The sequence below is a fragment of the Salvelinus namaycush genome, chromosome 23, assembly GCF_016432855.1.
Source record: "Salvelinus namaycush isolate Seneca chromosome 23, SaNama_1.0, whole genome shotgun sequence".
Taxonomy (NCBI): domain Eukaryota; kingdom Metazoa; phylum Chordata; class Actinopteri; order Salmoniformes; family Salmonidae; genus Salvelinus; species Salvelinus namaycush.
The window spans coordinates 25,866,447-25,879,543 of NC_052329.1; positions in this window are offsets into that span (position 1 = coordinate 25,866,447).

Consider the following 13,097-nt stretch of genomic DNA (forward strand, 5'->3'; position numbering starts at 1 on the left):
TTAATTAATGTCACGGCGCAGTGCTCTGTTGCATTTGCCTGGGGTTCGTTCAGTACGTCAGAACGGTGTTTAACATTTAATTAAACAGAAACGGTACTGTACTGAACGACCAGTTGAACAACGGCGTGATTATGGTGGCCCAGACGGCAATCGTCTATAGTGTACTGCACCAGGACTCTCTGTTATCACTTCAACTCTGGCAAAGTCACCAGGCAACTTCATCCAAATTAAAATTAAGAAATGAAGAACTAACGGGTTCACTTCTGTTTCTGTTGTACCAGCTAGCTGACTCAAGTTTTTGATGCATGCCTCTATAAACGGGGTCAGTGTGCTAGCTTAGCATACACCGGTGCCTCCCTGAACTTGCCACTGACTGGACTTAAACCAGGTGCTAACCGATTGAGCTATGCAAAAGCTACTAATTGGATAGCCCCTTCAGCGACATTTCAAGCTAGCTGTGAAGTGACGTTACGTTCTTAACTTCGTTACACCTCCACACGGAAAAGCAGGTAATCTGGAGAGGTGTCGTTTTCAGCAGCATTAACCAGCACTACCAAGTCTCTGGCTACTGCTCGCCTGATTGCAGCCATACTACTTGCCAGAAGAATTGGGCTACTGTAGCTTTCTACCGGTTGTAAATATCTCAAGTGTGTGTAGTTTGATTCTTTACTTTCGGACCATTAGAGCCAGGCAAAAGCAATCAACACACCGTGAAATTGATCAATCAATCCCACTGTGTCATTTCAACATCTACTTTTGATTTACATTGGTTGAGTTGTCAACTAAAGTGAATTCAAAATAAAATCCTTCAAAAAATTTCACCATGTCATTGGAATTGGGTTAAGAGTAAAAAAAAGACATAATTCCCTTACGTTGATGACTTTTTGCAAATCCAATCAGTTTTCCACATTGATTTAACGTGGAAACAAAATTGATTCAACCAGTTTTTGCCCAGTGTTAGATACCACCCACAGATGTTTGATTGATACCATCATTTCTTTAAAACATGAAGGTCAGTCAATCCGGAAAATGTCAACAACTTTGAAAGTTTCTTCAAATGCAGTTGCAAAAACCATCAAGCTCTATGATGAAACTGGCTCTCATGAGGACCGCCACAGGAAAGGAAGACCCAGAGTTACCTCTGCTGCAGAGGATACGTTCATTAGAGTTACCAGCTTCAGAAATTGCAGCCCAAATAAATGCTTAAGTAACAGATACATCTTAACGTCAACTGTTTTAATTTAAAATAATATTTTTTTATGGTCGAATTGCTGCAAATAAACCACTACTAAAGGACATCAATAAGAAGAAGAGACTTGCTTGGGACAAGAAACACGAGCAATGGACATTAGACCGGGGAATGTGTCCTTTGGTCTGATGAGTCCAAATTTGAGATTTTTGGTTCCAACCGCAGTGGCTTTGTGAGACGCAGAGTAAGTGAACGGATGATCTCTGCATGTGCGGTTCCCACCGTGAGCATGGAGGAGGAGTTGTGATTGTGTGGTGATGCTTTAATGGTGACACTGTCTGTGATTTATTTAGAATTCAAGGCACACTTAACCAGCATGGCTACCACAACATTCTGCAGCGATACGCCATCCCATCTGGTTTGCGCTTAGTGGGACTATCATTTGTTTTTCAACAGGACAATGACCCAACACACCTCCAGGCTGTGTAAGGGCTATTTGACCAAGAAGGAGAGCGATGGAGTGCTGCATCAGATGACCTGGCCTCCACAATCACCCGACCTCAACCCAATTGAGATGGTTTGGGATGATTTGGACCGCAGAGAGAAGGAAAATCAGCCAACAAGTGCTCAGCATATGTGAGAACTCCTTCAAGACTTTTGGAAAGCATTCCAGGTGAAGCTGGTTGAGAGAATTCCAAGAGTGTGCAAAGCTGTCATCAAGGCAAAGGGTGGCTACTTAGATTCTCAAATTTAACACTTTGTTGGTGACTACATGATTCCATATTTGCTATTTCAAAGTTTTGATGTCTTCACTATTATTAAACAATGTAGAAACTACTGTCGTAAAAATAAAGAAAAACCCTTGAATGAGTAGGTGGGTCCAAACTTTTGACTGGTACTGTATGTGTGCGTTCTGGACTCTGACATTGCTAGTTCTGATATTATATATATATATATTTTTTTTTTGGAGTGGTGGGTATTCTTTGTATTGTTAGGTATACTGCACTGTTGGAGCTTGAAACATAAGCCTTTCGCTGCGATAACTTCTGCAAAATATGTGTACCCGATCAGTACGATTTGATTTGAACTAGCTGATTCAACAGACATGCTCCTTAGCTCTATCTTTACTGCCTGTATTGCATGTAGCACACATTATTACATTTCTGAGATAGATAGCTGTCTCACCACAGAACCATATTTGTTCCTAACTGTTGCCCATATTTTTCCCTTAGTGCCTAAAATACAGATTAGTACCAGAAGTCCTTATTCCTAGCGACAGGATGCAAAGCCACAAAACCACACAAGACATTTTGGAAGCCCTTTGTGCATGGCAAATGGCACCCTATTCCCTATATAGTGCACTACAATGGCACCCAAAAGTAGTGCAATATATAGGTAATAGGGTGCCATTTGGGACACATCCCTTGTCTTTGGAATCAGCATGTCTCGTTGCTGAGGTCATTGGAAAATATCTGTGGTTTGACATATTTAAAGCAGCAGTCTAAGACCAGTTGGCTCACTTATTCTTTCAACCAAGTTGCTACTACTTCAGACAACATATTTGCCAAATAAGGGCAAAGTTGAACTTCAGACGAAAATTAAATGGACATTCAACCTACCATTTCTCTGGTTGGCTGGATGATTTGGATGTTTTACAGAGTATTCTATTTGCATTCTGAAGTGTGTTGATTTGAAAAACAGAAAATGCATATGCTGATAAAGTCAGCTGTTTTGTGGATAAACTCCACTGATAAACCCTATCAGTTCAAATCCAATTGAATGTCCAGCAGAGGTCAGTGCTGTCTATAATAAACACCATTGACAGGACATCATTACCTCAGCTTCGTGGTTGCATTATATTGTGAGTGCACATGCATAGTGTTGCTGTATGGTTTGTCCAGCAAGTGCTGTGCCTCTTTCTGGCCTGTCTGTGAGAGGGGGAAGTGTGAGTGAAAGAGGTGAAGGGAGAAAGACTGAAGTTAGAGGAGTAGAAGAGAACAGAGGGAGAAACAGACTGAACATGGAGCAGAAAAGGAGAGGGGAAAACAGAGGAGAAAAGTTGAACGGGGAATGTGGAGGAGGAGGATAGGAGAGAGGGAAACGGAGTGAATGTGGAAGAAGAGGAGAGAGGGGGAAACTTGAGTTTAGGTGACAGAACCAGAGGCTGGACACCCGATATCACCTTATCCTCCCGGCAACCCCCCAGCAACCTCCCGGCAACCCCGACACACTGAAAGAATTAGTCCTGTCGCCCAGCGTCACGGCTCTCCTTTCCCCAGCCTGCCAGACCCCTCGGCTCTGATTTATATTAGGTTTCTTATCTAATAACTCCAACTGCAGGAACCGTGGACCCAATGCTGTTTAACAGCAGCTGTAAAACACAAGTTGTAAAAACACAGCACACTACAGCCACAAACACACCCCAACTCCTTATTCCATCACACAGACCCCAACCAACTCCCTCCATGACACAGGCCCCAACCAACGCCCTCCATGACACAGGTCCCAACCAACCCCAACTCCCTCCATCACACAGGCCTCAACCAACCCCAACTCCCTCCATCACACAGGCCCCAACCAAGCATAACTCCTTCCATGACACAGGCCCCAACCAACTCCCTCCATGACACAGGCCCCAATCAACTCCCTCCATGACACAGGCCCCAACCAACGCCCTCCATGACACAGGCCCCAACCAACGCCCTCCATGACACAGGCCCCAACCAACTCCCTCCATGACACAGGCCCCAACCAACTCCCTCCATGACACAGGCCCCAACCAACGCCCTCCATGACACAGGCCCCAACCAACCCCAACGCCCTCCATGACACAGGCCCCAACCAACCCCAACTCCTTCCATCACACAGGCCTCAACCAACCCCAACGCCCTCCATCACACAGGCCTCAACCAACCCCAACGCCCTCCATCACACAGCCCTCAACCAACCCCAACTCCCTCCATCACACAGCCCTCAACCAACCCCAACTCCCTCCATCACACAGCCCTCAACCAACCCCAACTCCCTCCATCACACAGCCCTCAACCAACCCCAACTCCCTCCATCACACAGGCCTCAACCAACCCCAACTCCCTCCATCACACAGGCCCCAACCAACTCCCTCCATCACACAGGCCTCAACCAACCCCAACTCCCTCCATTACACAGGCCTCAACCAACCCCAACTCCTTCCATCACACAGGCCTCAACCAACCCCAACTCCTTCCATCACACAGGCCTCAACCAACCCCAACTCCCTCCATTACACAGGCCTCAACCAACCCCAACTCCTTCCATCACACAGCCCTCAACCAACCCCAACTCCTTCCATCACACAGGCCTCAACCAACCCCAACTCCCTCCATTACACAGGCCTCAACCAACCCCAACTCCTTCCATCACACAGGCCTCAACCAACCCCAACTCCTTCCATTACACAGGCCTCAACCAACCCCAACTCCCTCCATTACACAGGCCTCAACCAACCCCAACTCCTTCCATTACACAGGCCTCAACCAACCCCAACTCCCTCCATTACACAGGCCTCAACCAACCCCAACTCCTTCCATCACACAGGCCTCAACCAACCCCAACTCCTTCCATTACACAGGCCTCAACCAACCCCAACTCCCTCCATTACACAGGCCTCAACCAACCCCAACTCCCTCCATTACACAGGCCTCAACCAACCCCAACTCCCTCCACCTTGAGAAAGAAAGAAAAAGTAAAGAAAGGATGAATAAAGTAAGGAAATGTCATGTAATTGTCTGGCTCTGTGCTCAGGTGTGAAGCGCAGGTCCAGAGGCAGGTAGTCAGAGAGGAGAGACCATGGTTTGTATAAAACAGAAAATGTGGACAGACAGACTACATCAGTATGGTCCATGAGGGCATAATGAGACAATAGAAGACAGACTGCAGCAGTATGGTCCATGAGGACATAATGAGACAGTAGAAGACAGACTGCAGCAGTATGGTCCATGAGGACATAATGAGACAGTAGAAGACAGACTGCAGCAGTATGGTCCATGAGGACATAATGAGACAGTAGAAGACAGACTGCAGCAGTATGGTCCATGAGGACATAATGAGACAGTAGAAGACAGACTGCAGCAGTATGGTCCATGAGGACATAATGAGACAGTAGAAGACAGACTGCAGCAGTATGGTCCATGAGGGCATAATGAGACAGTAGAAGACAGACTGCAGCAGTATGGTCCATGAGGACATAATGAGACAGTAGAAGACAGACTGCAGCAGTATGGTCCATGAGGGCATAATGAGACAGTAGAAGACAGACTGCAGCAGTATGGTCCATGAGGGCATAATGAGACAGTAGAAAACAGACTGCAGCAGTATGGTCCATGAGGACATAATGAGACAGTAGAAGACAGACTGCAGCTCTGGTCTAGAGAATAGTGAACCCGTACAGGCTCTTAGTGTGGTGCTACACCCCCACAGTCTTTATTTCATTTCCATCGCTCCCCACTCAGTTTTCTGTCACACCTGTGTTCTGACCCTGTTCCAGAACACCAGCCAGCACAGGACATGGTCTGCGGCAACAAATAGCACTCTATTATTTATTTAGTGCACTACTTTTGACCAGGGCCCATAGAGCTCTGGTTAAAAGTAGTGCACTATTAGGGAATATGGTGCCATGTGGGATACATTTTCCCAGACCGACCATTGACCTCTGCATCCCAGCTCTGGTCCAGGAGGGCTGCTGGCTGGGGTCACCTCAGGGCTGACCTGCTGTAAATCTCTCTCTTTCTCTCGCTCTCTGTGACCCTCTCTCTGACCTCTTCTCTCACTCTCTCTCTCTCTCTCTCTCTCTCGGACCCTCTCTCGCTCTCTCTGACCCCTCCTCTCTCTTTCTCTCGCTCTCTGTGACCCACTCTCTGACCTCTTCTCTCACTCTTTCTCTCTCTCTCTGTCTGACCCTCTCTCGCTCTCTCTGACCCCCTCTCTCTCTCTCTCTGACCCCTCCTCTCTCTTTCTCTCGCTCTCTGTGACCCTCTCTCTGACCTCTTCTCTCACTCTCTCTCTCTCTGACCCTCTCTCGCTCTCTCTGACCCCCTCTCTCTCTCTCTCTACCCCTCCTCTCTCTTTCTCTCGCTCTCTGTGACCCTCTCTCTGACCTCTTCTCGCACTCTCTCTCTCTCTCTCTGACCCCCCCTCTCTCTCTCTCTCTGACCCCTCCTCTCTCTTTATCTCACTCTCCTTCACTGTGCCTGTTTTAATCTCATAATGGAGGGAAACGGGGTTCCCACTGGGCACACACCGCTGAATCAATGTTGTTTCCACGTCATTTCAATGAAATGACGTTGAACCAATGTGGAATAGATGTTGAATTGACGTCTGTGCCCAGTTGTGTATTAGAAGCATGGGAGTTGGTGACTGGTTCAGCTGAATTGTCTGGATGTATTTCCTGGCTTGGACAACCTCCACACTGTCTTACTGGGGAGTTGTGTCCTAAATCACCCCCTTATCCCTGTATACTGCACTACTTCTGACCAGAGCCATATGGGAATAGGATGCCATTTGGGACATCCTTGGTTTGCATTTTTCAAACAGGCCCTGCAGAATGTTTCAGTAATATGTTTTGTCTTGGTGTTGCTACAGTGCATTCTCATAAATGCTGTCATCAGCTATAAGTGCAGTTGGCCAGGCTGTACTGTAAAGAGAAAAGACTGTGATTTGTTCTGTAGTTAGCCAGTCTCACCTCTTCTCATTAACACCTGGCCCGCTGCAGTAGACATATATGGTGCAGTCCAGGCCTTGTCTAATATAAGGGAGAGGCTGAGTCACAGTGCTTCTCTCAACAATAGACCTCTTCATCCTAAACCACCCTTCTCTCAGCCCTGGACCCAAGGACCACCTCATAACCTAAACAGACACAGACAGACGGACCCCTTCCAACCCTTCCCTCTCCCCTCCCAGGTCTGTATCTCAGGTTCACTCTAACTCTATGTGGCTGTTTGATATGTCTAGTTCCACAGCTGAGAGTCTCCTGGTGGGAGGAAGTACAGAAGGATTAAATTGGCGTTGGCTTTCCTGTTGAGGGAAGTGGACGTTATAGCCCTCCCCTCTGGACTTCTCTTAATTACTCCCAACTGAGGCTCCACGTCTAATTTCCCTCCCATTCTCTCTGTTCCCGTGTCAACTGGTTGACTCTGAAGCCTTTTCCCAGCATCCTCCACTCTAATCTGATTACTGGAGGTATTCCCAGTGCATTGTGGGAGAAGGCTGTGTGAAGCCCAGCAAGCTTCAGAATGACACAGAGAAAGAGTCTCACGGAGAGGAGGAAGGGAAGAGGATCTCTTTTTCTCTCTCTCTGCCTCTCCCTCTCTCCCTCTCTCCCTCTCTCCCTCTCTCTCTCTCTCTCTCCCTCTCTCCCTCTCTCCCTCTCTCTCTCTCCCTCTCTCTCTCTCTCTCTCCCTCTCTCTCTCTCCCTCTCTCCCTCTCTCCCTCCCTCTCTCTGCCTCTCTCCCTCCCTCTCTCTGCCTCTCCCTCTCTCTCTCTCTCTCCCTCTCTCTCTCCCTCTCTCCCTCCCTCTCTCTCTCTCTCTCTCCCTCTCTCTCTCTCTCTCTCTCTCTCTCTCCCTCTCTCCCTCTCTCCCTCCCTCTCTCTGCCTCTCTCCCTCCCTCTCTCTGCCTCTCCCTCTCTCTCTCTCTCTCCTCTCTCTCTCTCTCCCTCTATCTCTCTCTCTCTCTCCTCTCTCTGCCTCTCCCTCTCTCCCTCTCTCTCCCTCTCTCCCCTCTCTCCCCTCTCTCTCTCTCTCTCTCTCTATCTCTCTGGTGCTGCGGAGCATCAAACACTGCGTGAGTGTCTGGGGAACCCCACACTAACTACAGACCTACAACAGAGAGAAAGGAGAGGAGAGCAGTCTTATAATAGCAAACTACAGGTGGAAAGACTAGAAACATAGCTAGCAAGGCTCTAGCAAAGAGACAATCTCTAAGAAGCCAGCTACATATTCTTGCATTTTATTTAAAATGTTATCTGAATCATCATGAAACACATAGGCCAGACTTGTAGCGAAGTTCCTTGTTAGGGTGGTAACATGTCTTCCTGATGGTAAAAGCCTGGGCCATCGGGCCGTGACTAGGCCTGGAAGGCGTTGTTGTTTCATGCATGGAGAACAATCAACCATGACGCCTCATTACAGACTGGTAGTGGAGTGGTTGGCCCTCTCCTCTCTCCTCTTCCCTCTCTCCTTCCTCCTATCCACCTCCGCTCTCTCCTGTCCCCTCAGCCCGCTCCTATCATTTTGCAACGACATTTTAGTCATCTAGCAGATGCTCTTATCCAGAGCGACTTACAATTAGTGCATTCATCTTAAGATAGCTAGGTGAGACAACATATCACAATCGTAGCAAGTCCATTTTCCCTCAATAAAGTAGTTATCAGCAAAGTCAGCGGTAGTAGGAAAAGACAAGTGTGATTTCTCCTCTCCCCGAGGGGCTGGGAGTGTTAGCCTCTGGACTACAGAGGAAGCAGGAGTGGCTGGGCCATGCAAAGCCTTTTCCAGACCATAAACGACAGGTTTATTTTTAAAGTTCTGCCTCAGTGTGCCTCGCTTCCTAAAATACCTTTCATGCAAAACAAAATGCTGGGTGTGCAGGGCCTGCCAGAGCCCTCTCTCTCTGCCTGTCTGCCTGTTGGAGGACTGGGTTGATTGGTCAGTTGGCTGGTTGGTTGGTCAGGCAGGCAGCATGCCTTGGTTTCTGGGCATTGGTGGAGAGAGACAGGGGTGGTCATCGGGGCCAAATCCCCAGCCACAAGTGGCCTAGACAGAATTATCATGTTGTCAATGGGTGGAACAGTGTGTGTCGGTGTGCGCATGCTTGTATTTGTGTGTGTGTGTGTGCGTGCATATGTGTGTGCTTACGCGGGTCCTTGCTTGTGTGTGTGTGTGTGTGTGTGTGTGTGTGTGTGTGTGTGTGTGTGTGTGTGTGTGTGTGTGTGTGTGTGTGTGTGTGTGTGTGTCATTGCAGTGGAAGGGTGAAGCATCATGTTCCTGCCCGCAGGGGAATGAATGGAAGAGAGAATTATTATTTATGGTGTGGGTCTTTTCCATGCCACAATGTGCTACAGTACTCAGCCCTGATGTAGGACTTGAATAATATTTCACAGATGAAATAGAGCAAAGCAACATGTTGCTAAATACATTACCACTGCCGTATATTTCTAGTTTTTTTCCGGAGCTTGCAAAGACCATGCAAAGGCCCCTAAATGTCGCCTTCACGTGACTTAAAATCCTTGTATGTTTTACTGTATGTTATTGACTGGATTTTCAGACTTATTTTAGTGCCTCTGTGGTGATGAGGGTGTAGAATTGATATTTCAGTTTTATTTTCAACTCCTTATTTACAATTTATTTCCTAGATGTTTTACCTCGTCTTCTACAACCCCAATAGCTACAGTGAGGAATACGTCTGGGGAGTCTGAGTTTGGTTTTAGTTATGGGTTTGTGGCAGGGGATGGGGTTGGGTCTGGGCCTGACTCTTTCTGGATTTGAGTTTCGGGCCTGGGCCTGTAGATCTGGGTCTCCGCCTGGGTGTGGCTGCTGGGTGGTTTCCAGATGGTTCCTCTTCACAGCTGGTCTCTCTACCCTGCCTGTCTTCACCCCGCTGCACCACAGGCCTCTCTACCCTGCCTGTTTTCACCCCGCTGCACCACAGGCCTCTCTACCCTGCCTGTTTTCACCCCGCTGCACCACAGGCCTCTCTGTGAGGTTACCCCACTTCCGCTGAGCTCTACACCCTCAGACCCTGTCACGAAAACACTGCCGCCAACGCAGCCGAGCCAGCACATCAAACACGGCCCCACACGTAACAAACAGACACTTCTGGCCCAATCAGAAACATGTGGTGAACGGTTGGGGTGCAGCTGTTTGCCGCTCCAATCAATGCCCACACCTCCAACCGACCGACCGACAGGCCTGGGCCAGATGTGGAGAGAGGGAGAGAGAGGAAGAGGACCATCTCACGTAAGGTGCAGATGTTTCTTCTCCCTCTCCTTCCTGCCTCAGAATCACCACCACAAGGAAAACTGTGCTGCTGTGTGACTATGAATCGGTGCTAGTAAATTTAGCATGTTGGTGCTCCACCCAGATCAGATTCAGTACTGGAGTACAGACAGGACAGACCACTGAGCTGAGGGTTGCCACCATGCAGGATGGAGGGGTAGAAGAAGGAAGGGAGGGATGCCTGTTACCATGCAGAAAGCTTACTGAAAACAGAGAAATGGAGAAAAGCATGTTACCCCTTCCAGACGAGGCAGTGAGAGTGCACCACTAACTACCCCCTCCACTCTGAGCTCTGCTGATAATACAGTTTATATAGTAGCCATCTGACACTATGCTGTATGTGACATTTAATGTGACAGTCTTGAATGACAGAAGCTATCCCGCTGTGTCTCTACAGAGATGTAATTTTGGTGTTGGCAAAAAAAGATATATGTTTGCCACAGTGGACCTCGGAATGTCCCTTGGAGTGGGAGGATGGTAAGGACTGACAGTAGACCCTGGGCTCCATGGCTGTGTGTCCCAAATGGCACCCTATTCCCTATATAGTGCACTACTTTTGACAAAAGCCCTATGGGTTCTACTCTAAAGTAATGCACTAAATAGGGAAAAGGGTGCCATTTGGGACGCAGACACTTACACTCACCCTTTCAAACCACCAATGCTATATTTGGTGGAAATATACACTACCGTTCAAAAGTTTGGGGTCACTTAGAAATGTCCTTGTTTTTGAAAGAAAAGCAAATTTTTTGTCCATTAAAATAACATAAAATTGATCAAACATACAGTGTAGACATTGTTAGTGTTGTAAATGACTATTGTAGCTGGAAATGGCTGATTTTTTTACGGAATATCTACATAGGCGTACAGAGGCCCATTATCAGTAACCATCACTCCTGTGTTCCAATGGCGCGGTGTGTTAGCTAATCCAAGTTTATCATTTTAAAAGGCTAATTGATCATTAGAAAACCCTTTTGCAATTATGTTAGCACAGCTGAAAACTGTTGTTCTGATTAAAGAAGCAATAATTCTGGCCTTCTTTAGACTAGTTGAGTATCTGGAGCATCAGCATTTGTGGGTTCGATTAAAGGCTCAAAATGGCCAGAAACCAATAACATTCTTCTGAAACTCGTCAGTCTATTCTTGTTCTGAGAAATGAAGGCTAATGATCAATTAGCCTTTTAAAATGATAAACATGGATTAGCTAACACAACGTGCCATTGGAAACAGGAGTGATGGTTGCTGATAATTGGCCTCTGTACGCCTATGTAGATATTCCATTAAAAATCAGCAGTTTCCAGCTACAATAGTCATTTACAACATTAACAATGTCTACACTGTATTTCTGATCAATTTTATGTTATTTTATTGGACAAAAAATTAGCTTTGCTTTCAAAAACAAGGACATTTCTAAGTGACCCCAAACCTTTGAACGGTAGTGTATATTATACAGTTGAAGTCGCAGGTTTACATACACTTAGGTTGGAGTAATTTAAAACTCATTTTTTCAACTACTCCACAAAGTTCTTGTTAACAAACTATAGTTTTGGCAAGTCGGGTAGAACATCTACTTTGTGCATGACACAAGTAATTTTTCCAACAATTGTTTACAGACAGATTATTTAACTTATAATTCCCTATATCACAATTCCAGTAGGTCAGAAGTTTACATACACTAAGTTGACTGTGCCTTTAAACAGCTTGGAAAATTCCAGAAAATGATGTCATGGCTTTAGGAGCTTCTGATAGGCTAATTGACATCATTTGAGTCAATTGGAGGTGTACCTGCAGATGTATTTCAAGGCCTACCTTCAAACTCAGTGCCTCTTTGCTTGACATCATGGGAAAAGCAAAAGAAATCAGCCAAGACCTCAGAAAGAAATTGTAGACCTCCACAAGTCTGGTTCATCCTTGGGAGCAATTTCCAAATGCCTGAAGGTACCATGTTCATCTGTACAAACAACAGTATGCACGTATAAACACCATGGGACCACGCAGCCGTCATACCGCTCAGAAAGGAGACGCATTCTGTCTTCTAGAGATGAACGTACTTTGGTACGAAAAGTGCAAATCAATCCCAGAACAACAGCAAAGGACCTTGTGAAGATGCTGGAGGAAACAGGTACAAAGTATTTATATCCCCAGTAAAACGAGTCCTATATCGACATAACCTGAAATGCCTCTCAGCAAGGAAGAAGCCACTGCTCCAAAACCGCCATAAAAAAGCCAGACTACGGTTTGCAGTTGCACATCGGGACAAAGATCATACTTTTTGGAGAAATGTCCTCTGGTCTGATGAAACAAAAATAGAACTGTTTGGCCATAATGACCATTGTTATGTTTGGAGGAAAAGTGGGAGGCTTGCAAGCCGAAGAACACCATCCCAACCGTGAAGCACGGGGGTGGCAGCATCATGTTGTGGGGGGTGCTTTGCTGCAGGAGGGACTGGTGCACTTCACAAAATAGATGGCATCATGAGGCAGGAAAAGGATGTGGATATATTGAAGCAACATCTCAAGATATCAGTCAGGAAGTTAAAGCTTGGTCGCAAATGGGTCTTCCAAATGGACAGTGACCCCAAGCATACTTCCAAAGTTGTGGCAAAATGGCTTAAGGACAACAAAGTCAAGGTATTGGAGTGGCCATCACAAAGCCCTGACCTCAATCCTGTGGAAAATTTGTGGGCAGAACTGACAAAGCGTGTGCGAGCAAAGAGGCCTACAAACCTGACTCAGTTACACCAGCTCTGTCAGGAGGAATGGGCCAAAATTCACCCAACTTATTGTGGGAAGCTTGTGGAAGGCTACCCGAAATGTTTGACCCAAGTAAAACAATTTAAAGGCAATGCTACCAAATACTAATTGAGTGTATGTAAACTTCTGA